Raw genomic sequence first — 24,409 nt, 5'->3', positions numbered from 1 at the left:
TTAACAATAAGCTTGAGCTTATTCCAAGGATTGGAGGAGGAAAAAAAACTGGCATTTTAAGTTTAAAAATAACTTCTAGGGCAGGCCCAAAACGTCATTGTGAGCCCAACTTAAATTTGAGGCCCATGCTATCCAACCACACAAAAAGACGGGGTGGGGGAACTGAAAAAAGAAGAAGAGAGCAACTCGATGTAATAAGATGCCTTTAAAATTAAGGGTACGTTTGGTATACTAAATGGGAATTACGGCAGAAATTGTAATCTTTATTATAATGAATAAAATGTATTGTAATATAATAACTAAACATATTCATTAGTTTGGTTGTGAATTATAACATTAGAATGAAACTTAACATTTATTTTTGGAAATTTCTTACTCATGCAATTATATTTGCTTAAAAATTGTTATTTTTAAATTTAAGAGAGATATGTGTTATTTTTTATAATTTTTTATTTTTATAATTGTTAAATGTATATAGAAAGTTTGTTTATTTGAAAATATATTAAGTTTTGAAATTATTGCACTTACTAAGGAATAATTAATACAACCTTTTAAAGAGGAATAGTTATTCCTCATTTTGAAGAATAGCTATTCATAAGGAACGATTATTCTTTGTAATAAAAATATAACCAAATTAAAGTATAACTAAATCATATGAATAACTATTATATTATAGCGTTTATTATAGTCTACCAAATATGTCCTAAAAGAAAATTAGTTGCTAACTGCAAGGTAGATAAAAATATAGGTATATATATATATATAATTAACAAGCAAAATGAAGGCTGAAGCCTCAAAATTCTTAGATGTAATTGATCAAAAAGGTTTTACAGATGAAGCTTCTCAAATCATATACCAACACTTGAGTAAACTTGTCACTGTAATTTTACAAAAAAAGTCAAAGCAAACACTGGAATCTAGAATTGTTCAATTACTGATCTTGAATTAATCCTAACTTTAAAATACAAGTATATATGTCATCATAGAGGAGAGAGATGAGGCGTTTATTCTTCCTTCCCAACGGTATGTAGATATACAGAGACTATCACCACGCTGAAAGCCAGAGAAAACATAACTACCAATTAAAATCAAGAAATTAAGACGTCAACAGTAAAATGACCGAGTTATTCATAATATGATTAAAGAATACATAGGAGGGAGATGAACCATGTAACTAGAAGTTGCTTACATTGTGCCAAAGGTGAAGGCGAGTGATAGATGGAAACCAAATAAAAAGTAGGAGACAAATGCTGTGAAAAGCATTGCCACTAAAGTAGAATACACTTGCACAATATGGGGAAGCTAATAAAAATGGGAACTTCAATCACAAAGTGCAGAAATGTTTTCAGCTGGCTTGAGTAATACAATTATAAAGACCAATTTAACTGCATAAAGTGCTGGATTATATGTATATATATGTACATACAGATACACAAAATTAAACATGGAAAGTACAATGATTAAGTAAATCAGGCAAAGAAGCAAAAAAAAAAAAAAAAAAAAAAAAACACCAGAAGCATTTATCCACTCAAACAAATGTTGAGGAATAATAAATTCACGTAAATGCATTTCCTTTACTTACCTTCACAATATTGTCAGCATACTTCATTACCATAGATACAGCAAGGCCACTGCACAAAAGTAGCATTTCAATCAGTCTATGGGCAATTGGATTTTCAAGACAGCCTAGCAAAATTTTATTTATTTAATTATTGACGCTTGATAGAAAACTTTCTATCTTGACCAAGATAACAGCATGTGACAAAATTTAAAATCATAAAAGCATAACCATGCACCCCTCTAACATGTGCTGAAATATTAATATGTAATGTCAATTAACTTTTATGATTTTCCCTAGAATCACAAATTGAAGTTGTATATGTATATATATATATACACACACTAAATCACGAGGGATTCCTTATTACTGAGAGTGAGAAATTTACAACAAAACTAAAGCATGCAAATAAGCTACATTTTATGAAGCCAAATAAGATATTTAAGATACCTTAGTGCTTGGTTGAGAATCATGAGAACTGTAATAAATGAGTATCCATAGAAGAATCCCCTGAACAAAAGAAACAATAACTTCTAAACTAAAACTTCTTCAATTCTAATCAGAAAAGAAAAATATTCCACTTCTAAGACAGTAAAGAATCTTTTAAATAATGACTTCACAGGGAGAAAATGGAGAGGATAGACCAATTGTAAGAGGAGAACCAGAAACAGAGACTAGAATTACTTGTTCATCACGGCATCAAAATCTTGGGTCATTATAGCAATAGTGCTAAACAACATGCCATAGACGTACAAAAAGAAATTTTGCACGTTTATGTTTCTTGAAGGATGCTTTTTAATTATAGCCTGTAGAAATCATAAGCAAGATAATTAATAGAACAGTTATCTAGATCACTCTAATGAGAGTTTCACTTTTTTAACTCAATGTATCACTAAAAAACTTCAATCAGTCCTACAAAATCTATCAATTAACAAAATTCAACCCAATCATTGATCAAGTTATGTTGGGTTAGGATTCAAATGGTAAATGACTAAATGACAGACATGAATTGTAGTTCTGAAGAACTAGAGTGCAAACTTTGTACTTAAAAAACTCACCTCAGTGTACACTCCTGCCAAACCACTTAGAAGTGCCATGACCTGCAAAGAAATCACCCCCATTATGATAACAAGAACATTAAACTATAAAATGTTTTTTTTTTTCAATTTTTTATTTTTTCTTCATTGTTGTGTTAAGAGTGTATAAAATTTTGGTTAACTCACAATGGCCATCACCCAACCTTGAACAGGATTTTGAAAAACATCTAAACTGCAAAAAAATAATGTCATTTTCTAAGGCACAAACAATAAGTTGAAAGTAGAAAAAATCTGAATTTTAAGAAAAGATTATACAAACAATGTAATTGTGTGAGTAAAACCTTACCTCGGCTTTATCTGAGATATACTGCACCCAACACATTGTAAAATTAAAGCCGCCCATTGAATATTGCTGAACCTGAAAGAATACATAATTGGAATGCAAAGCTCAATAAAAATTTTGCAGTCGTAACTGGTTTGGCTAAAATTCTTAGTTTGTTTAAATTAGTTTTTTTCCTTAATCTTTCACTTTCCATCCTCAGACATGTAGCCCAAGAGTAGCTGAATTAGTACATATGAAATGAAAAAAATCCAATGTAAATGATTATAAGGACTTACTCCTTCTTAAGTATAATTCTATACAAAACGCCAGTACTGATAACGTTCAGATTCTTCAGTATTTGATAACCCTGGGCATCCAAATGCTCAAGGATGTAGTACTGCAGCATAAAAGCGAAGAATATGCAATAATCAAATTTCAACAAGCAAGAATACCAATGGAATTGTGACTCCTAAAAATAAAAGGCGTAAAACTCATTTTCGTTTCTACATTTTCACACAATTTTTACTTTAGTCCATAACTTTTTCTTATTATTGTTTTTAGTCTCTATCTAAAAAATACACTTCTCATTTTTATCCTTACCGTTACATCAGAGACGAAACTTACACAGCTGAGCTTAGGTTAAGAACATTAAAATAATGCCACATAAATCACGTGACTTTCCATGTCAGCATTTAAATTAAAAAAAAAAATTTATCAACAAAAAAAAAATACCAAAAATTACATTAATTGAAAATGTCATCTAAAAACACAAAATTAAAATTTAAAAATAACAAACCCAAAAACACAAACACAAACACAAACCCAGCAACATATATTCCTTGTCAACCAAACTCAAAAACAACAAACACAAACCCAAACATCAGTAAGAAATGGGTACAAGGAGCTGACTATAATGGATTTCTTCAAATCCGTCTTCTCCGAAGACACGGACCAACCCCAAAACGACGACGATCCCGAACCGAACCTGGACCCAAATCCAAACCCAGGTCCGGACTCGGACTCCACCGCGATTTGGAGTTTCGGCGGATTGATCAAAACGATCGCGTCGAAATCGGAGTCAGTGATCTAGACCTATCGGCGCGATGTAGAGAATTCGGGTCTGGGTTGAAGAAAGAAACGTCGGTGATCCGAGAAGTCGCGTCGCGCGCCGTCATGGATTTCCCGGCTTCGCTCAATGCCGGCGCTTCCATCCCTCAGGAATTGCTCGAGTTGGTCGGTCAAGCCATCGACGATATTGGCTCCTCCGTATGGAAATCGGCGGCGGAGATCGTCACTCACGGCGCGGACAACCTCTTCGTAGCCGTCGCCGCCGGCTCTGATTCCGATTCCGATTCCAATAACGGTAGGTGATTGAGTAGTAGTAGTCAGGTTTGGATTTGGGTTTGTGTTTGGACTTGTGTTTTTCGGGTTTTCCAAAGATGGATTGCTGGGTTTGTGTTTGTATTCTTAAATATGTTTGGGTTTGTATTTGTTGGTTTTGTGTTTGGCTGACAAGAAAAATCAGTTGCTGGGTTTGTGTTTGTTGCTTTTGTGTTTGGTTGACCAAGAAGATCTGTTACTAGGTTTGTGTTTGTGTTTGTGTTTCTGGGTTTGTAATTTTTAGATTTTAATTTTGTATTTTTAGTTCTGGGTTTGTTTTTTTGTTTAAGATACATTTAGATCTCAATTAATGTAATTTTTTGTTTTTATTTCTGTTTTTAACTTTTTTTTAATTTAAATGCTGACGTGGAAAGCCACGTAGTTTATGTGACATTATTTTAATGTTCTGAACTTAAGCCATCTGCCAGCTATGCAAGTTTCATCTTTGATGTAATGGCAAGGATAAAAATGAGAAGCATTTTTCAGGAGAGAGACTAAAAACGGTGAAAAAAAAAAAGTTAAGGATCAAAGTGAGAATCGTGTGAAAATGTAGAGAAGAAAATAAATTTTGCACCAAAATAAAAACATAATAACCACAACTAACCTGAACCAGATTTTTGACTAGGTAAAGTAATGCAGGAATGGGTTACAATAACTTCATCCAATGTTGTACTTAACCTAGTTCAAAGGCAGAACAAGAAACAATAATAAATAGATATGATTGGAATAAAGAATGTGACCTTAAAATAAAAACATAGTTAAATAACTGGGATGAAACAAAAATGTGCATTTTGTCTTTAGATATGGTCAAATCATTTTGTGTAATATGTTCTCCTCTCATGTATGTTCTCCTCTCATGGAGAAAATCTTGTATACGCTCGGCATATACAACTTATGTGAGACTGACATGTGGGCCCCACATCAGTCTCACATAGGTCTTATACAGTTGGGCATATAAGGTACTTTCTGGGTGTCAGAGTGAGCTCTACACGTGGGTCCTACAGATGGGACCCACCATTATGTGAAGCACATCGAGTGTACAGAATCATTTCTCCAGAATATGATAATTCATAATTCCAACTTATTTTTTGCTAAATGATAATTCCAACTTCATGAGAGCATTATATCACAAGTTTTATGAAAACTTAGAATAAAAACAAACAAGGAATACCTGTTATCTTCAGTAACACCTTCACTTCTCCATATTCTTGCCAACGCTAAAAGTGATAACCCACATTTCAAAGTCTCCACCTAATTCAATAAAAGAGGAAATAAATCAATACCCATCTTTTGATTACCTTAAAAAATGACATATATCTAAGATTTGAACCCTAGACCTACCAAACTGAATGTTAAACATAAATGACACCTTGAAACATTAATTGAATATATATACTTTTAAAAATTATAATTATGCTTACCATAAAATTTGAAGTAGTAATACTATAATGTCCTTGCCATTTCTCTTAGACCACACAATAACTATGCTTTGCGAACTCATAAGAAGGGCCAATGCAACTATCAAAATGATCCTATAACAAAACAAAACAAAATTTATATAATTTACTTAATAATCTCTCTGAATTACAACATGGGTTTTGCTTAGAATTTGAAAAAAAAAAACACTCATACTTGAGCTTCCATTTGGACCAGTCAATGGTGGTACCTCCCAATGGGCACATTATTAGTCACTGAAAGAGCATTACGGCCATTGCCATTTTCATCCTTTTCCCAGAAACAAAAACAAACAAAATAAATAAATTGATAGGGGTATATGGAATATATATGAGTAAAGAGGAAAAGGAACCTGATCATTGACATTGAGTTTTATGTATTCCATATCTTCAGGATATCTCTCTCTCTCTCTGTCTCAGATCTGATGTGTTAGCTTTTGTACGGGAGCAAAGGCGCGTTCTAACTCAATTTGCTCATTGCCTTTCAATTGTGTTGACATGCGTTAAAATTCACCCCATGCCCGCTCTCAAATTTTTTAACCCGACCCAAAATGGGTTGACTCATAATCTAACACGACCCATTTTAAAAAAAATAAATTAAAATATTATTGGTTAATGGTTTGTTGTAAATTTTACGTGCACAAATCAAACACAATTGACATATGTAATAAGTATTATTATTTTTTAAAAAACTAACTTTTTAGCATTTTTGGATAACGACATTCAAATATATGTATTTAACATCATTTAGATACAATAGCCTTAAGAAAACAATTAAGACTTTTATATAAATGTATGCAAATGAATGGTTGAAAAAAAAAAAAACCTTAAGAATAAGAAGAAGAAGAGAGCAACTCAACCTAACAAGGTGCCTTTAAAATTAAAATAAAATTAGTCGCTAACCGCAAGGTAGATAAAAAAAATTTATATATGATATATATATACATATGGGGGGAGGAGGGGGTGGGGGGTAAAAGCCTATAATATTATATTGGGCCTAGGGCCCTATCCGAAGATTAAGGTGTGTCCGAGGAGAAGAAAATGATTGAGAAAGAACTCAGGTGGGAGAGCTATACCTAAAAATGATCATAGAGTATAGTTCGAAGAGAGCGTCAGTAGTCCAAAGAGTGTTTTCTCCTCGGATATAAAAAGTTTCGATCAAGCAAATACCTGAAAGGTTTGAGTGATCTTCCTGACATTTCCAATGATAAAGATAAGCTTCAGGCTTGTATAGAGATGATAAGAATGGATAAATATCTAAAGGAAAAACTGCTACCACCACATTAAATGCACTGCAGCAACTTTTCTGGCCGCATTAATGTGGAGAAGACCCCTGAACAGTGCATTCTATACCACCACCACTCACAGAGAACCAAAGAAGAGGCCTGATGGGATCTATACTCAAGTACAGGCTTAGATGACTAACAAGTGGATGATGAAGATGATCCAAAAGGAGACTACATAATGTAAAAGATCTCCCATAAGGTGGGGGATCGGAAGGGGACCAGAAGAGAAAAAGAAAAAGATATTACTGTAGCTCTAAAAACTGTATTCACCTTTCAATCCATAATATATCTCTTCGGACATCAATTTGTTTAACTTTTAGGTGTGCTTTTACGTGGGTTCATCCATGAATATCATAGCTAACTGTTTTTAAATTCACAACCAGCCCAGCTCTTTCACACACTCTCTACAAATTCATTGTTTTGGGTTCATTGGGCTCATAATCCAAATCATTTGGGCTTGGGCTACAAATCCTGACCCTGCAATATATATATATATATATATATATCATATATTTAATTAATAAATAAAAATAAAATTAGAGAATTTGTGAAAAAATAATATACCTAATTCAATTAAAACTATTTTAAGGCCTTTTTACTTCAGAAACAATAACTAAATGACTATACTGAATGTCTCATAATAACATTTATAATTGTTTGTAACAAAGTATTTTCGTCTAAATTGTAAGAGACGCTAAAACCAAAAAATAAAAATTGAAAACTCTGTATACAAAATTTACTAAATCAATTTCCAAACGCACTATGAAACACAAATCCCCATAAAAATAAAAAATAAAAACTCATAAATTGATTAAAAATTTGTGAGAAATCAATAAATAAAGATAGCCCAACTTTAATTAACACAAACTTTATTAGAAAAGAAAGAAAAAAAAAAAGGGAGAGAATAAAGAAGAGATGGCTCACAGTTCTCGGTTGTCTAAGAAGAAACACACCGAAAATGGTATCTTAAATATAAAACTGAATTTATAAACATTCTTTGGGTCTAAGGCCATTGACAATCTATAACTATCCTCAAAATTTTGGAACAAAGACTTGGTTTTTATTGTTATTTTGGGATTAAAGACTTGATTGTTGTTATAACATATTTAGAACCAAAGCTTGATTGTGATGTAGGACACAGTTTAATATTCAAATTTTGTAATTATTTAATTTTAATATTTTTATGTAAATTTTGTTATTTTAGGTTTAGGTTATTTATTTCCTTCTTTTTAGGTGATTTTAATGTTGTTTAGTCAAAGTAAGGTTTTATATGCTTTCGTAGCTGTCTTTAGGGTTTCTAGTTGCCCTAAGTTTGGTTTTTACTACTTAAACGCATTGTAGCCTCCAAAGACAATTCAGTTTTGAGACTATTATTAATAAAATAAGAAAATTACAACTTACCCACCTGTGGTTTGCTCGAAATTCAACTTAGCTACACGTGGTTTGATTTTTGACACTTTACCCACCTGTGGTTCTTTCCGTTAGTACTTCGTAACCCACCTCCCCACTTGCCGTCAAACTAACACCTTATATGCCAAAATCTGAACACAAAACAAATCAAACATCCTCTCTCCTCAAAAACACTCTCACACATTTTCACCCACTCAAAACCGAAGAAGGAGACCATTGAAGAAGGCGAGATAAAAACCTCTCAATTTTGTGGGTCTGTTGGAATCATCTGAGTATTTCAAAGGAGGATTTGTCCATTGTGGGTCTAGTTGAACACATCTCTTAGCGCAAAAATCTGGTTTATGATAATCTTTGTACATATTTGGAAAATTATTTTTTGAGCATTGGTTGGTATCCGAAGGGACTAGCTAGCATAGTCGTCCATACCCTGCAATATATATATATATATATATATATCATATATTTAATTAATAAATAAAAATAAAATTAGAGAATTTGTGAAAAAATAATATACCTAATTCAATTAAAACTATTTTAAGGCCTTTTTACTTCAGAAACAATAACTAAATGACTATACTGAATGTCTCATAATAACATTTATAATTGTTTGTAACAAAGTATTTTCGTCTAAATTGTAAGAGACGCTAAAACCAAAAAATAAAAATTGAAAACTCTGTATACAAAATTTACTAAATCAATTTCCAAACGCACTATGAAACACAAATCCCCATAAAAATAAAAAATAAAAACTCATAAATTGATTAAAAATTTGTGAGAAATCAATAAATAAAGATAGCCCAACTTTAATTAACACAAACTTTATTAGAAAAGAAAGAAAAAAAAAAAGGGAGAGAATAAAGAAGAGATGGCTCACAGTTCTCGGTTGTCTAAGAAGAAACACACCGAAAATGGTATCTTAAATATAAAATTGAATTTATAAACATTCTTTGGGTCTAAGGCCATTGACAATCTATAACTATCCTCAAAATTTTGGAACAAAGACTTGGTTTTTATTGTTATTTTGGGATTAAAGACTTGATTGTTGTTATAACATATTTAGAACCAAAGCTTGATTGTTATGTAGGACACAGTTTAATATTCAAATTTTGTAATTATTTAATTTTAATATTTTTATGTAAATTTTGTTATTTTAGGTTTAGGTTATTTATTTCCTTCTTTTTAGGTGATTTTAATGTTGTTTAGTCAAAGTAAGGTTTTATATGCTTTCGTAGCTGTCTTTAGGGTTTCTAGTTGCCCTAAGTTTGGTTTTTACTACTTAAACGCATTGTAGCCTCCAAAGACAATTCAGTTTTGAGACTATTATTAATAAAATAAGAAAATTACAACTTACCCACCTGTGGTTTGCTCGAAATTCAACTTAGCTACACGTGGTTTGATTTTTGACACTTTACCCACCTGTGGTTCTTTCCGTTAGTACTTCGTAACCCACCTCCCCACTTGCCGTCAAACTAACACCTTATATGCCAAAATCTGAACACAAAACAAATCAAACATCCTCTCTCCTCAAAAACACTCTCACACATTTTCACCCACTCAAAACCGAAGAAGGAGACCATTGAAGAAGGCGAGATAAAAACCTCTCAATTTTGTGGGTCTGTTGGAATCATCTGAGTATTTCAAAGGAGGATTTGTCCATTGTGGGTCTAGTTGAACACATCTCTTAGCGCAAAAATCTGGTTTATGATAATCTTTGTACATATTTGGAAAATTATTTTTTGAGCATTGGTTGGTATCCGAAGGGACTAGCTAGCATAGTCGTCCAAGGGGCTTTGTAAATTTAATGTTTGGGCATAATTTGCAGGGAGCAATGATAGAAGGGGATTCCAAAACAGTTACATGGATGCTTTGAGAAATCCCAAATTGATTTACTGATTGAAGCATGTTGATGCTAAGCTGCTAATGCCAAGGTGTTTTGATAATTAAAGGTGCATGATTTGTTTGTTTTGTTTGAATCTCAAGTCAAAACTAAGGTGCTTTAATCTTTAATTTCTTTGGGATAATATATGATGGCTTATGTTCCTGGGATCATCATTTTCAGCATAGCTATGCATTGTGAACCCGTCTAACCATCATCTGACATTTTAAATTATTTAGGTATCAAGCCTGACTTCAGTATAAGTTACCTCTAATGTTGAGAGTACCACCAAAATTTTAAAGAGATAGATACACATGTGCCTAGCAATAGACATGGACTTAAATAATAAACAATTACATGAGAAATGCTCTAAGCCAAAAATAATAAATAAAAGGATAAGCAGAAGAGGCAATAAATAGGGACTTATATCTTCAATGGTCTCCTTCACCCTTGGTTTGAGTGGGTAAGCAAGTGTGAGAGTGTTTTTGAGGAGAGAGGGTGTGTGATTTGTTTTGTGTTTTGATTTTGGCATATAAGATGTTAGTCTACAGCAAGTTGGGAGGTGGGTTACGAAGCACTAACGGAAAAGACCACAGGTGGGTAAAGTGTCAAAAATCAAACCACAGGTATAGGTAGGTTAAATTTCAAGCAAACCACAGATGGGTAAGTTGTAATTTGCCCTAATAAAATACAGACTTTTATTGAATTCTTTCTCTGGTGGATCCCAATTTATCATCTTGTGGATTCAAGGAACCCCTCGTGAATTCAAAAAACCCCTCGTGGATTCGAGGTTTACTACCCAGAAACTAATAATTTAGTTTCTGTTCCATCAAGAGAGAATTGTGTGTGCTACTCTCTTGATGGAACAGAAACTAAACTGTTAGTTTCTAGATAGTAAACCTCGAATTCACAAGGGGTTTTTTGAATCCACAAGGTGATAAACTAGAATCCACCAGAGAAAGAATTTGACAAAAGTCTGTATTTTATTAATAATAGTCTTAAAACTTAATTGCATTTGGATGCTACAATGCTTTTAAATAGTAAAAACAAAACCTAAGGCAACTAGAAACCCTAAAGGCTGCTACGAAATAAAATCCTAATTTGAATAAAAAACATTAAAAGCACCTAAAAAGAAGGAAATAAATAACATAAACCTAAAATAACAAAAATTACATAAAAATACTAAAATTAAATAATTACAAAATTTGAATACAATACCGTGTCCTATATCAGATCCCTCTACTTGAAACAAGCTCGTCCTCGAGTTCATCTTTGAAATCTAGAATCTTCCGCTCCAAATTAACAAATACTTTGAATGCTTGAGCCCCTTGATCTTCTTTCCATACTTGCAAATTATCAATGGAATAAACAAACCAAATTGAATTTCATTTTCCTTGGTCTTCATGTAATTGTAAAGATTTACCAAATAAGAACTGACAATTGAATCAAATCTATCAACCTCAATAAAATCAATAAATTTCGGTGTATCGCTTACCACCAAAATAAAAGGATCTTGAGATTGATAATTGTCGGGGACATTTTTGCAACAAGGGCCAAAAATGAAAGATTAGCCCAAATCTCCCTTTGGGTTCTTTAGAAATGTTTATTTGTGGAGGATCAAGCCCAAAATTCCAAATGTATAATGAAAAAAAGGCTAATGGTGCTTTAACAAGAGAGAAATCGAAATGCCATGATTGAAATTCAAGAAAATGTAGAAAAAATACACAGAAACACAACAGGTCCGAAACTTTGACCCACAGTCAACGAGAAGAGGAAATTGAGAGAGATTGTGAGGAAGAGAGTGAAGTTTCCCCTGTACTCTTATTTCCACCCCTTGGCTTTAGAATTGTGCGAATGTTAGTTGGTTGAATGGACTTTTGCTCTAAAGTTTGAACTCTAAGGGTAGAACGTAGTGGGTTGGTTTTTGAGCTGAAAGGGGAGTTTTATATTGAGTTTGGGGTGCTACTAATGACTAGCTTTTGGTTAATAGAAAAGGCTTAGGACCCCAAGGTGTTAAGAAAGTAGTAATTTTCAGGTTTGCTTTTGTTTGGATAAAAGGAAGGCTTACTTTTGTTGTCATTAAGGGAAATGCTTGACAAAACCCTTATTGGCTCCCCCTTTTCAGTTGTTTCAAACCATTGGGAGGCTCACTTGAATAAGGGCTAGCAGTTGAAATTGGTCAATGAGAGCCAACCATTTTTTAAGGAAAAAAGGGTTTGGGCAGAAACTTTGGGCCACAATCAACCAGAGCATAAAAACTGTTTTAGGTGGAAATTTTAGGTACAACACATTCTCCATGAACCTGATGTGCTACCAGTGTCCCTTGCTCACTTACTAGCACGCATGTGCTGGGCTTATGCAAAAGGTTCGAAAGGAATCGACTCATACCTAACCACACTTCCTCTATTTCTCCAAATGTGTCGCATAGGCTTGGGTCATGTTTAAAAGAATAAAATATAATATAATACATGAATTGAGCCCACAAGGCAGTTGCACTCGATTGAGTTGAGCTTGTAAAAAATGTGTCGCAAAAATGGGCACCAACATTAGCCCCCCGAGCACGCATGGTGCTTGCAATATGCATGTGAGTAATTGGTATTTCCCATTGCTTGTAGATGTTGCGTGTTTGGGAATTAGCATACCCAAACGCTCTCTTTTTTCTTTTTTTCTTTTTTGTTGTTATTGTTGTTGTTGAGAAGATATTGGTCAATGAAGCCCATTTGTAGAGATGTCGTGGTCACAAGTCCAAGAAATTCGAATTGTAACCAAGTGATAGGTCCAACCCGATATGCTCCTTGATTTTTATGTCCACATGTAGCTTTAGAATTTTCTTTTCTTCATTAGTCTTTACTTTCATACTTACAATGGTAACTTTAGCATTTACCATAGGAACTTTCGCTTCCTTGACACCTTGGTGTCTTTGGCTTTCCTCCTTTGTAGCCTTTGACTTTCATACTACATAGGTGGCTTTAGCATTTCTTTTAGAAGCTTGGACTTTCACACCACTTTTGCCATTTTACTTCCTTGCTTTAGTTTTGCATCAAGTTACTTTTCTTTCATTTGGGATTTAACTAAAACATCATTTTCTAAGGTTGAAGTCACTGCAGACAGCAACATAGAGCTGCAATAAATGGTACCATGGCCACCGTTAGTAACTTTGAACCTAATTTGGTCTGTTTCTTGTTGGTATTGAACATTTGATGAACTTGTTGTCTTGCTATCTATGTGCAGGTCCAGGTCACTTTAAGTTTCGTTGTAAAGAGACAACATCATAAGTTGCTGTAAAATTGAGTGCCTGAGTTGAAAATAAGTCTCTTTTGTCTAATCTCATCACTCCTATCTCACCTTAAAAGGATCGCACGGTTTCTTTGGTTAAGCTTGGTGAGGAAAATATCAACAAACACGGAGCTTCCCTTTTTAATGACTAGAGTTCCTTTGGCTGAGGAGCAACTATTTAAATGAAAGAGTGTCGCAAAGAACTTGATTAAGGATAGGCCGATTGTTTTGTATTGAGCTTCAGGCTTTGGAAGTTTGGACTGGTTGTAATGTGTAGTAGGGGTTGCTGCCTTGGAGACATTTTCTCTTGTATTTCACCTTTGTGAATAGCCCACTGATGTATTAAGCAACTTCTATTTAGATGTATTGGTGCCACTTTGAGTTTATACTATCATGGTTAGTAGACACAATTCGCATTTTGTACAAAGCAAACATATATGATATTTGCATTTATATTTTGTATTTTGGAATGAAAAAAATGATTTGTACCTCAAGGATGTATATGACTTGTAATTTGTACCTTTCTTTGATAGGCTGTATGTTTTTTTTTTTTTTTGGAAAAACAGTCTATGTATGGTTGTGAGCATTTGAGTATGTTAAGGAAAGTTTGGTTGGAAAGGTCTTGCACCTTGTGATTGAGTAGCATAATTTTAATAGATTGTGCACATGTAGTCTCTTGAGAATAACTCGTGCTTGATTGGATATGTTGTGAATATGGCTTTGCCTTTGAAAGGGAAAGTTGGTAGACATGTTGCTTGGTTGTCATACCTTTGCGAAAAGGTTATGGTGTGATAGGCCACAAACTGAATGATCCCTTGTAATATAAATTAATTAATTAATTAGCCAAGTTATTAATTAATCAATTTATCATGCAAACGCGTGGTAGCACAAACAAATCATCAAATAACTAAATATGCAGCGAAATTTAAATGACGCGGTGATTTGTTTACGAATGGGGAAAACCTAACGACAAAAACCCCACCGGGTGATTTTCAGGTCACCACTCCCGAAACTCCACTATTATCGCAACAAGTAGTTACAAGTAAAGGAATCCCAAGTACCTTACCAATCTGCAGTTGAACCCTTACTCCAATACCCAATTGGACTTATTCTATAGTGACAGTTTCCCTTTTTGATGCACGGCTTCCAAGTATGTGACTAGCCAATGCGCAGATCCCAATACGCGACTTCAATCACCAACTAGAAAAAGTTGTTGGCTGCAAAGTTCTTCAGTTCATCGATGATGAAGATCCAGAAGATGCTTGGTCACAAAACCCAAAGGTGCACATACACAGCAACTTCTTCAGAAGAGATGAACTAAGGCAAAACTTTGTCTCCGGTCACAATTTTCTTAAACAGAGTTTGCTCAATGCTTATGCAACTTGTGTACAGTTTGACGGCCCTTAAAATAATCCTTTTATATGTTTAGGGTTAGGAGAAAAGAAGGCCCAAAGACACATTCATGGATCCCAAGAAAATCATATCAGAATTTCTAATTTTATAAACCTTGATAGATAGCAAGGTGTAGAGCAGCTATTGAGCAGGTGTCGAGCTTTAATGATTCAGCACTTCTTCAGCTTGTTTCTTGGACAGACTTGATGACTTAAACACTTGATTTTGAAACCTTGTTTCTTGAAGTATTAAAAACACCTAGAACTATCTAATTACAAGTTGAGTGCGTTTTGTCAAAAGATTAGTCAATTACGTAAAAGAATGACATATGTTCTTAATAAGTGAACCACGTATGTCCTAATAATCTCCCCATTTGGCAATCCGTGACAAAACCACAACAAACAAATGAACATATGAGAGAAGTCATAAATCACTCAACTCATATTCACTTGTTGAATACAATAAAATCTATCCTAACACAAACTCTTGAAAAACTTTGTAAGAAGAGAGTTTATGACAAGTAGACTTTGATAACCTGTATTTCTGAAACACTTTAAACAAAACTCATCAAGGCATCTTAGTGTAAAATAGAAATAATAGATTGCATACAAGTATAAGAAACATGTGTATAAAGATAGAAAAGAAACAACACATGTAGAGATAGGTGAAAAAAACATTCATCCGCATATAGAGAAAATAAGTATAATGTATCTAAAAATTGGTCACAAGACCTAATGTATAAGAACAATGTATCTAATAAAGAAAAGATACATCATATCCTCACTACATCCCTCATATCAGTACTCTTCCCCTAACAAAAATGTCCTACACTAACTCTCCCCCTAAGAATGACTATTCTCAATATCCAAAACTACTTCCCCTTTTTGTCATGGGTGACAAAGGGTAAGAGTGTTAAGTAGACATCTCATCAGTAGAGCCAATATCTCCATCATCATTTGAAGTGTCATCGTCATCACCATCATCCTCAGCATTAGAATCAGAAGCCACTGAAGGAGGTGGTAGAGGAGAAGCCTCAGGAGTAAAGCCACCCATAGACGCCTGCTGTCGTGCAATACGATCGACACGAACGTTCACCTGATACAACTCAGTAGAGAATGTATCAAGGGGAGCATCTATGCACTGCAGCTGTGCCATGATGTCTCCAAGTGATACATCGCCCATGGAAGTGGATGGAGTGGATATGGATGGAGTTGAACGAGATGGAGCTAGACGGGAGGGAGGAGTGGAATCCGGCTATTGTGACCTAAACTACGTCTCACTACATTTTACAGTAGCAGCGTCTATGGCACAAATGTGTATGAAGTAGTCGGACACAAGAAAAGGGATAGAAAAATGGCGTAAGATCCTAGTGATAGTGGAAGGAAAGATGAGCTTATGACGGGACACCGAATCTAAATGAACATCGATAATAGAGAGAATGAAATGTGAAGGGAAGTCTATGGTAAGATGCTCAAGAAGAGATAACAAAAACTAAGCTTGAGGCTTTGTGGTGGAGTTATAGTGAGAAAGAGGATGGAGTACAAAAGTTATCACCATATTCATGAAGTGAGGGCCTTTAGCAAAAGGCTTACATGGTGTAAACTGATGCTCACCCTAGTCAACAGGGCGCTTACAAAAAGCAGCTATGAGCTTATCTTTGGACACAGTCCGCAGACGCTCATAACTAGGATAGTCAAGAAACTCTATCCTAGGAACCCGAAGCACAGCCCAACAAGCTGCGATGTGACAGGGATGCGCGTACCATAACGCAAGTAAAGAAAAGAGGTACTGAATGATCAATCCCGTGCATGTTGGAGTAAAACTCCTGAATAAGCACAAGAGGATAGGTGACCGGGACGTCACACAGTGACTCCCATCCCTGACTGTGAATGACAGAGGGAAGGTTAGTGTCGGCGAAGTTAGCAAAATGACTTGACATTCCGAATGAACACCTCGTCTAGAGAAGTTCTCCGAGAAGGCCTTACGAGCATCCTCATCACGGAACCAAATGTTAGATGGAATAGGATCAGAAGATGAAGATGTCCTAAAACACAAAAGGTTTTGGGACAAAGCAGACTTACGTTTAGATGCCATAGACACAACTAACGTAAACAAAAAGAGAGGGAGAAAAAGAAGACAATCAGAAAAGTCCTAAGCAATTCAAATATATCAAAATATATTAAAAAGAGAGTATGTATGCATGGGAAATGCATGAACATGTGACATGCAAAAGAAAATACATCATGGGCTCAGCCCAATCCAATCCTACTAGCACACAAACAAACTGCACACATCTAAATGCATGAAATTACTGTTATAATGCAAATGTGATGCAATGTATGAGGTTTTAAACACATTTAAATGAAAACCCAACCCAAAATTTCAACAAAAACTCATCAATTTTGAAAAACCCCAAAATTTTTCAAAAACCCCAAAAACCTAAGTTTCAAACATGAAATGTATGAAGAATGAAGAGATTAAAAGCTTACCAAGTGTAGAAAAACTTGAGGAAGCTTTAAGAAACCTTGAGGAACAAGATTGGAGTGAGATGAGAGTGTTTAGGAGAGAAAACAGAGAGCTATCGAGAGAGAGAGATCGAGAGAAATGAATACCAGATCGCACGAGGGGTATATATAGCATCCTTAGTAAATCTCGACAGATGAGGTATCAAGAGGTGTCGAGGAGGTATCGAGAGGTGTCGAGGAGATATCGAGGAATAAACACCAGAACCAAGCACAGAAGCTCGATCGATCGACCAGGTGTCGAGAAGCTATCGAGGAAACAAAAACTTTCTCGATCAATCCATTAGGTGTCGACGAAGTGTCGAGATTGCGATAAGAAAAAGCTTGAGAAGCTCGATAGATAGCTAGGTATCAAGGAGGTGTTGAGCTTGCTTATAAAAACAGTTTTTTCGCAAAAAGAAAAACACAGACATGAATGCAATCCAACATGCAACTCAATCAAAGATCCAATCAACATATTAAGCTCTCAAAATCATCTTTCAACAAAAATTTTTAAGCACATGGATCTTGAGAAACACACACACACATACACTAAACAAATCTAATCAATTTTATATTTCAAAAACAAGTCAAGACAGTTTAGTGAGCATACATTACATGTAAAACTTTGTAATGGCCAAATCACATTGTACAAGCACATGTATCAAGGGTAGCAAAGAATATTGCATGTTGTGTGTGAAAAATATTGCAAGATTGCATAAGTGTATATATATGTTATGACGATTTGTGATATGAGAAAATCACTTTAACTCACACACAATCATAACTGTTTGATGGGGACTATCACCTTCGAGGTACATCCTATAACTCCCACATCTCCTAGAAAACACATTTGCAATCATATTTAAAAGCATTTTTGATCTTTTTGCTTTTTATTTTCTTTGCATATTTTTCTTTTTAAGCATATCATGCATGGGCATATAAGATAGAGAAAAGAAATACCCAAGATGTTAAGCATTGACATTGCACTTTTGCTATGCCGAAGCATACAAATGTCTTTGACATTGCACTTTTGCTATGCCGAAGCATACAGGTGTCATATTATGATTGGCGGATAACAGTGGTGAGATGGTCATTTATGCCTTCCTCTTAGGATTTTCTAGTCCTACTCGTCAAAAAGAGTGATATGAGTGTTAAGTTCAAGAGATAACTTAATCTTACTCATCACAAACAAGAGCCACAAATCTTACTTGCTTAGTTGTGCATAGAGATGCTCATCTAAGTTACAAAAGATACAAAGTTTAGAAAATTTTGTTTCAATGGCCATCCAAGGTACACAAGTACCAATGTACACAAAACACACACTGTTTTTGTATTTTCTGATTTTTTCAATTTTTTTTATTATTTTTTATATCAAAAACAAAATAAACAAAACTGAAAATGAACAAACAAAAACATGTTATCAAAGCAAAGTATAAAACTAGATGCAAATGCATGAGGGAGAAGGACAAGAAAAGGAGATCAATCCATAGAGATGACACCAACGTTTTGACGAAGGAATTCAAAACGTTTGCTGTCAAGAGGTTTGGTGAACAAGTCAGCCTTTTGATCATCAGTATGGATAAACTTAAGAGTGAGAGTACCATCTTCAACAAGCTCCCTAATGAAGTGATGTCGAATCTCTATGTGTTTGGTTCGAGAATGTTGAACCGGGATTTTAGAGATATTGATGGCACTGGTATTGTCACAGTAAATAGTGAGATGCTCTTGACAAATACCATAATCATGAAGGAGTTTTTGCATCCAGAAGAGTTGGGTGCAACAGCTACCGATAGCAATGTACTCAGCTTCTGCAGTAGATAAGGAGATGGAGTTCTGCTTTTTGCTTATCCATGAGATGAGATTGTTACCCACATAAAAACAACCCCCCAAAGTACTCTTTCTATCATCAGCATTGCCAGCCTAATTAACATAAGAGTATCCAGCTAAGACATCATTTGTGTCCTTGCTATACCACACACCAAACTCAGCAGTGGTTTTGACATACTTTATAATTCTTTTCAAAGCAATCATGTGTGATTCTTTAGGGTTAGCCTAATATCTAGACACACTCCAACATTGTAACTAATGTCAGGTTTACTAGTAGTAAAGTAAAGAAGACTACCTATCATGCTTCTATAAAGAGAAGGATCAACACTCTTGCTTAACAAGTCTACAGTGAGTTTAATATTTGGGCTCACTTTTTCACAAGATTCTTAGCATATTTAGATTGAGATAGAAATATACCTGAATCCTGTTGACGTATCTATAGTCCAAGGTAGTGAGTCAGCTCTCCAATCATGCTCATCTCAAACTCGGCTTGCATGAGTTTTGAGAAGCCATGAGCGAGTTCATCCGTAGTTGAACCAAATATGATATCATCAACATAGACTTGTGCAACAATCAACTTCCTTCTTGATGAAGAGTATTTGATCAGCCTTTCCTCTAGTGATCCTATGTGACACCAGATATTGTGTAAGTTTATCATACTAAGCTCTAGGGGCTTACTTCAACCCATAAAGTGCCTTCTTAAGGTACAACACATGATCTGGAAAGTGTGGATCAATGAATCCTTTTGGTTGAGCCATATAAACATCCTTTTTAAGCAGCCCATTCAAGAAAGCAGTCTTCACATCCATCTGATAGAGTTTGAACTTCAAATGACATGCTAGTGCAAGGAGAATTCTGATGGACTCCATACGGGCAACTAGGGCAAATGTTTCATCATAATCTACTCCTTCCATTTGAGAGTATCCTTAAGCTACAAGCCGAGCCTTTTTGCGAATCATATTGCCTTCTTCATCAGTCTTATTGCAGAATATCCACTTTGTACCGATGATGTGCTCACCCTCCGGTTTAGGTACTAGAGTCCAAACATCATTCCTTTGAAACTGAAGTAGTTCATCATGCATTGCTTCAACCCAACTTTAATCTTGTAGTGCTTCCTCAACTTTCTTGGGTTCAACCTATGACAAATAACAAGAATAAGACACAAAGTTAGCAACACATTTATCAACTGTACGTTTCCTTAATATGAGTTCATTCATGTTTCCTACAATAACATCTAGAGGATGATTTAATTTAATCCTAGAGAAAGGTCCTTTCTCTTTATGAGATTCAAAATCTGGTGAAGTGGGTATGTCTGCAGAGTCTTCCACAACACTAGGAGTACTGGGAGTACTTGGAGATGTAGGTTCTTGTTCAACAATGTCTTGAACTTCCCTAGGCTCAGGAGGAAGAATTTCTTTAGGAAGTTCCTCAATGCCTTTCTCAGAACTGGAATCTGAAGACTCATCAATCTCGACATTTACTGTCTCCATTACCTTCATATTTATTTTGTTGTATACCTGATAAGCCTTGCTTGTAGAAGAGTAACCCAAAAATATGCCTTCATCGCTCCGAGAGTCAAACTTTTCCACATTCTCTCTATCCTTGAGAATGAAGCAAGTATTTTCAAAGATTCTGAAATACTTTACATTTGGTTTCCTTCCTTTCCATAACTCATAGGGAGTCTTTTTGGTACCGGGTCTGAAGAACACCGTATTAACCGTATGATATGCAGTGTTCACAACTTCTCCCTACAAGTTTCTAGCCACTTCTTTGTTATGCAACATGGCTCTGGCCATCTCTTGAATAACCCTATTCTTTCTTTCTACCACACCATTCTGCTGAGGCGTGATAGGAGCAGAGAATTCTTGAGATATACCTGATCTTGTGCAGAAGGACTCCATATATAAGTTATCGAATTCTTTACCATGGTCACTTCAAATTCGATCAATCTTTAGGCTCTTTTCATTCTGCAGTCTTGTACACAAAGTCTCAATGTGCTCAGGAGCGTCAAACTTGGATCGTAGTAGAATGACCCAAGTGTATCTAGTAAAGTCGTCTACTATAACCATGATGTATCTCTTACCACTAAGAGACTCGGTTCTGGTTGAACCCATAAGATCTAAATGTAAAAGCTCCAATGGCCTAGATGTAGCTGATGTTTGAGTACCTGGATGCTTAACTTTCGTCTATTTTCCAAGCTGACATGGTTCACACACCACATTGCTCATTCTACTAAGCTTTGGTATCCCCAAGATTGATTCATGCTTAGATACAATAGAAAGATGCTTGTAACCAGCATGTCCCATTCGTTGATGCCATAGATTTTCATTAGGCAAACGAATGCTATTACACACAATATCAACATCAGGAACTAATCCATAACAGTTGTCTAAAGTGCGAACACCACTAATGAGCTTCTTTCCAAACTCATCCATGACAAGACACTTTCCTTTTGAGAATAGTACTATGAAGTCTTGATCACATATCTGACTTATGCTCAACAGGTTCACTCTTAGACCTTCTACATAAAGAACATTTGCAATGTCCGGCAGTCCTGGTAGAGATATGATTCCTTTCCCTTTAATCTGTGACTTGGTCTCATCACCAAAAATGATTTTGCCACCTTTCTTAGACTCGAAAACCTTGAAGAGAGATCGGTCTCCAGTCATGTGTCTTGAGCAACCACTGTCAAGGTACCACAAACATGTGTCCATCACTTTGAATGCAGACTTCATCATGAAACACACTTCGTGCTTATATGATAAATTAGTGGGAATGGAACTTTCTCTCAACTACCTTTTATGAGCTAAGCCTTTAACTTTCACTCTTCTCAGACGAACTCCTTTGCACATTTTCATTTTGAGACAGTCTAGTTTCTTCTTAGCCAAACTGAGATCTTTTCCAATAGTCATCATAAGAGAATTCAAATACCTTTTAGACTTATATTTTCTGAGACACTCAAACAAATAGTGATTAGAAAAGCAAGATATATTTGAAAACAAAGATCTCTTCAAGCCAGTTACAACCATGACAATAGGGGTCAATGGATCAACATAGTAAAGATTAAACCTAATCAGAGTGTGCCTGCTCTGATACCACTTGATAGGCCACAAACTGAATGACCCCTTGTGATAGAAATTAATTAATTAATTAGCCAAGTTATTAATTAATCAATTTATCATGTAAACGTGTGGTAGCACAAACAAATCACCAAATAACTAAATATGCAGCGGAAATTAAATGACATGGTGATTTATTTACGAATGGGGAAAACCTAGCGGCAAAAACCCCACTGGGTGATTTTCAGGTCACCACTCCCGAAACTCCACTATTATCACAACAAGCGGTTACAAGTAAAGGAATCCCAAGTACCTTATCAACCTACAATTGAACCCTTACCCCAATACCCAATTAGACTTGTTCTGTAGTGACAGTTTCCCCTTTTGATGCACGGCTCCCAAGTACGTGACTAACAAATGAGCGGATCCCAATACGCAACTTCAATCACCAACTAGAAAAAGTTGTTGGTTGCAAAGTTTTTCAGTTCATCCACGATGAAGATCAAGAAAATGCTTGCTCACAAAACCCAAAGGTGCACATACACAACAACTTCTTTAGAAGAGATGAATTAGGGCAAAACTTTGTCTTCGGTCACAATTTTCTTGAACAGAGTTTGCTCAATGCTTATGCAACTTGTGTACAGTTTGACGGCCCTTAAAACAATCCTTTTATATGTCTAGGGTTGAGAGAAAAGAAGGCCCAAAGACACATTCACGGATCCCAAGAAAATCATATCAGAATTTTTGATTTTATAAACCTTGACAGATAGCAAGGTGTCGAGCAACTATCGAGTAGGTGTCGAGCTTTAATGATTTAGCACTTCTTCAGTTTGTTTCTTGGACAGACTTGATGACTTCAACACTTGATTTTGAAACCTTATTTCTTGAAATATTAAAAACACCTGGAACTACCCAAGTACAAGTTGAGTGCGTTTTGTCAAAGGATTAGCTAATTACATAAAAGAATGACATAGTTCTATGTCCTAACATGGTGCAACGTACATCTTGCTGTCTGTGCATCATTTGTTTAGTGCTTTATTGACAGGTAGATTTTGGTTTCACAAACAACAACTCATATATATTGAAAAATATCTCGCCACTTGGTAGTCGACTTATACTTGACATGTGTTAGGTTACAGCTTTGTTAGTTTCAATAAGTCCCTACACATAGGCAGTTTTTTCACGCAATGCAACTTATGGTACACTTGTTTGTCACCATTTCATAGAGGTTGATTGTGTTCTCACAGATAGCAACTTGAATGAAGCTTGTATTGTTATCATATTTTGAAGAAATCACATTCTTGCATATAACAACTTATAGAATGCACAAATTTTCCATTTTCTTAAGGAGTTTTATCGTCACGTATAGCAAATTCCCATGTGGTATTGAGGTAATGATTTGTTGCGTGGACTTTCCCATTTTCTTTAGGGATGGCTATGTCCTCACATGTAGCAAATCATAGTGCTTGAACTATAAGAAAATTTGGGCTTTCTCTACCTTGTTGAGAGCGTTGCACCCTCACAACTAGGGGTCTTGCCACATATGAATAATATGACATCTTGTCAGCTTCCTAATAATTCGGTAAGGCTTACCTTCGAGGACACATTGGCTTTCCTACCCTGTTGAGAACTATTTGAACCTTCACAAGTAGGGGTATTGCCATAATAAAATGTCTTATTGGCTTCCTAACCATTTGATAGGGCTTACCATTGAAAGAGTATTCATTTGACTTTCCTTACCTTATTGAGAGTATTTTCACCTCCGCATGTAGAGCTTTTATCGTACGAGTAATTTGTTGGCTTTCTTGCTTCTTTGCAAGGTTTGCCATTAGGTGAAATTATTGGCTTTCTCTACCTTATTAAAGGCATTACATCTTAGCATGTAGGAGTCTCACTATGCTTGAATAATATGATAGTCCGTCAGCTTCCTAATGCTTCTTAGGGCTTGCCTTTGAAAATTGTTATGAGCGAGAAGTATTGTTTTCTCTTATAAGTGAGATGTCAAAGTGACAAATGCTATGCTTCTTG

The 24,409-nt window shown here is 35.2% G+C and overlaps 1 pseudogene; it reads right to left on the bottom strand.

The window, feature by feature from the left end:
• Positions 1 to 786: 786 nt before the first annotated feature.
• LOC112011772 (CMP-sialic acid transporter 2-like) lies at positions 787 to 6,214 on the bottom strand (annotated as a pseudogene).
• Between the last annotated feature and the right edge of the window lie 18,195 nt (positions 6,215 to 24,409).

This window comes from Quercus suber, unplaced genomic scaffold, assembly GCF_002906115.3.
Source record: "Quercus suber isolate HL8 unplaced genomic scaffold, Cork oak 2.0 scaffold_332, whole genome shotgun sequence".
In the NCBI taxonomy this organism is placed as follows: domain Eukaryota; kingdom Viridiplantae; phylum Streptophyta; class Magnoliopsida; order Fagales; family Fagaceae; genus Quercus; species Quercus suber.
This window is presented reverse-complemented; position numbering and strand designations above follow the sequence as displayed.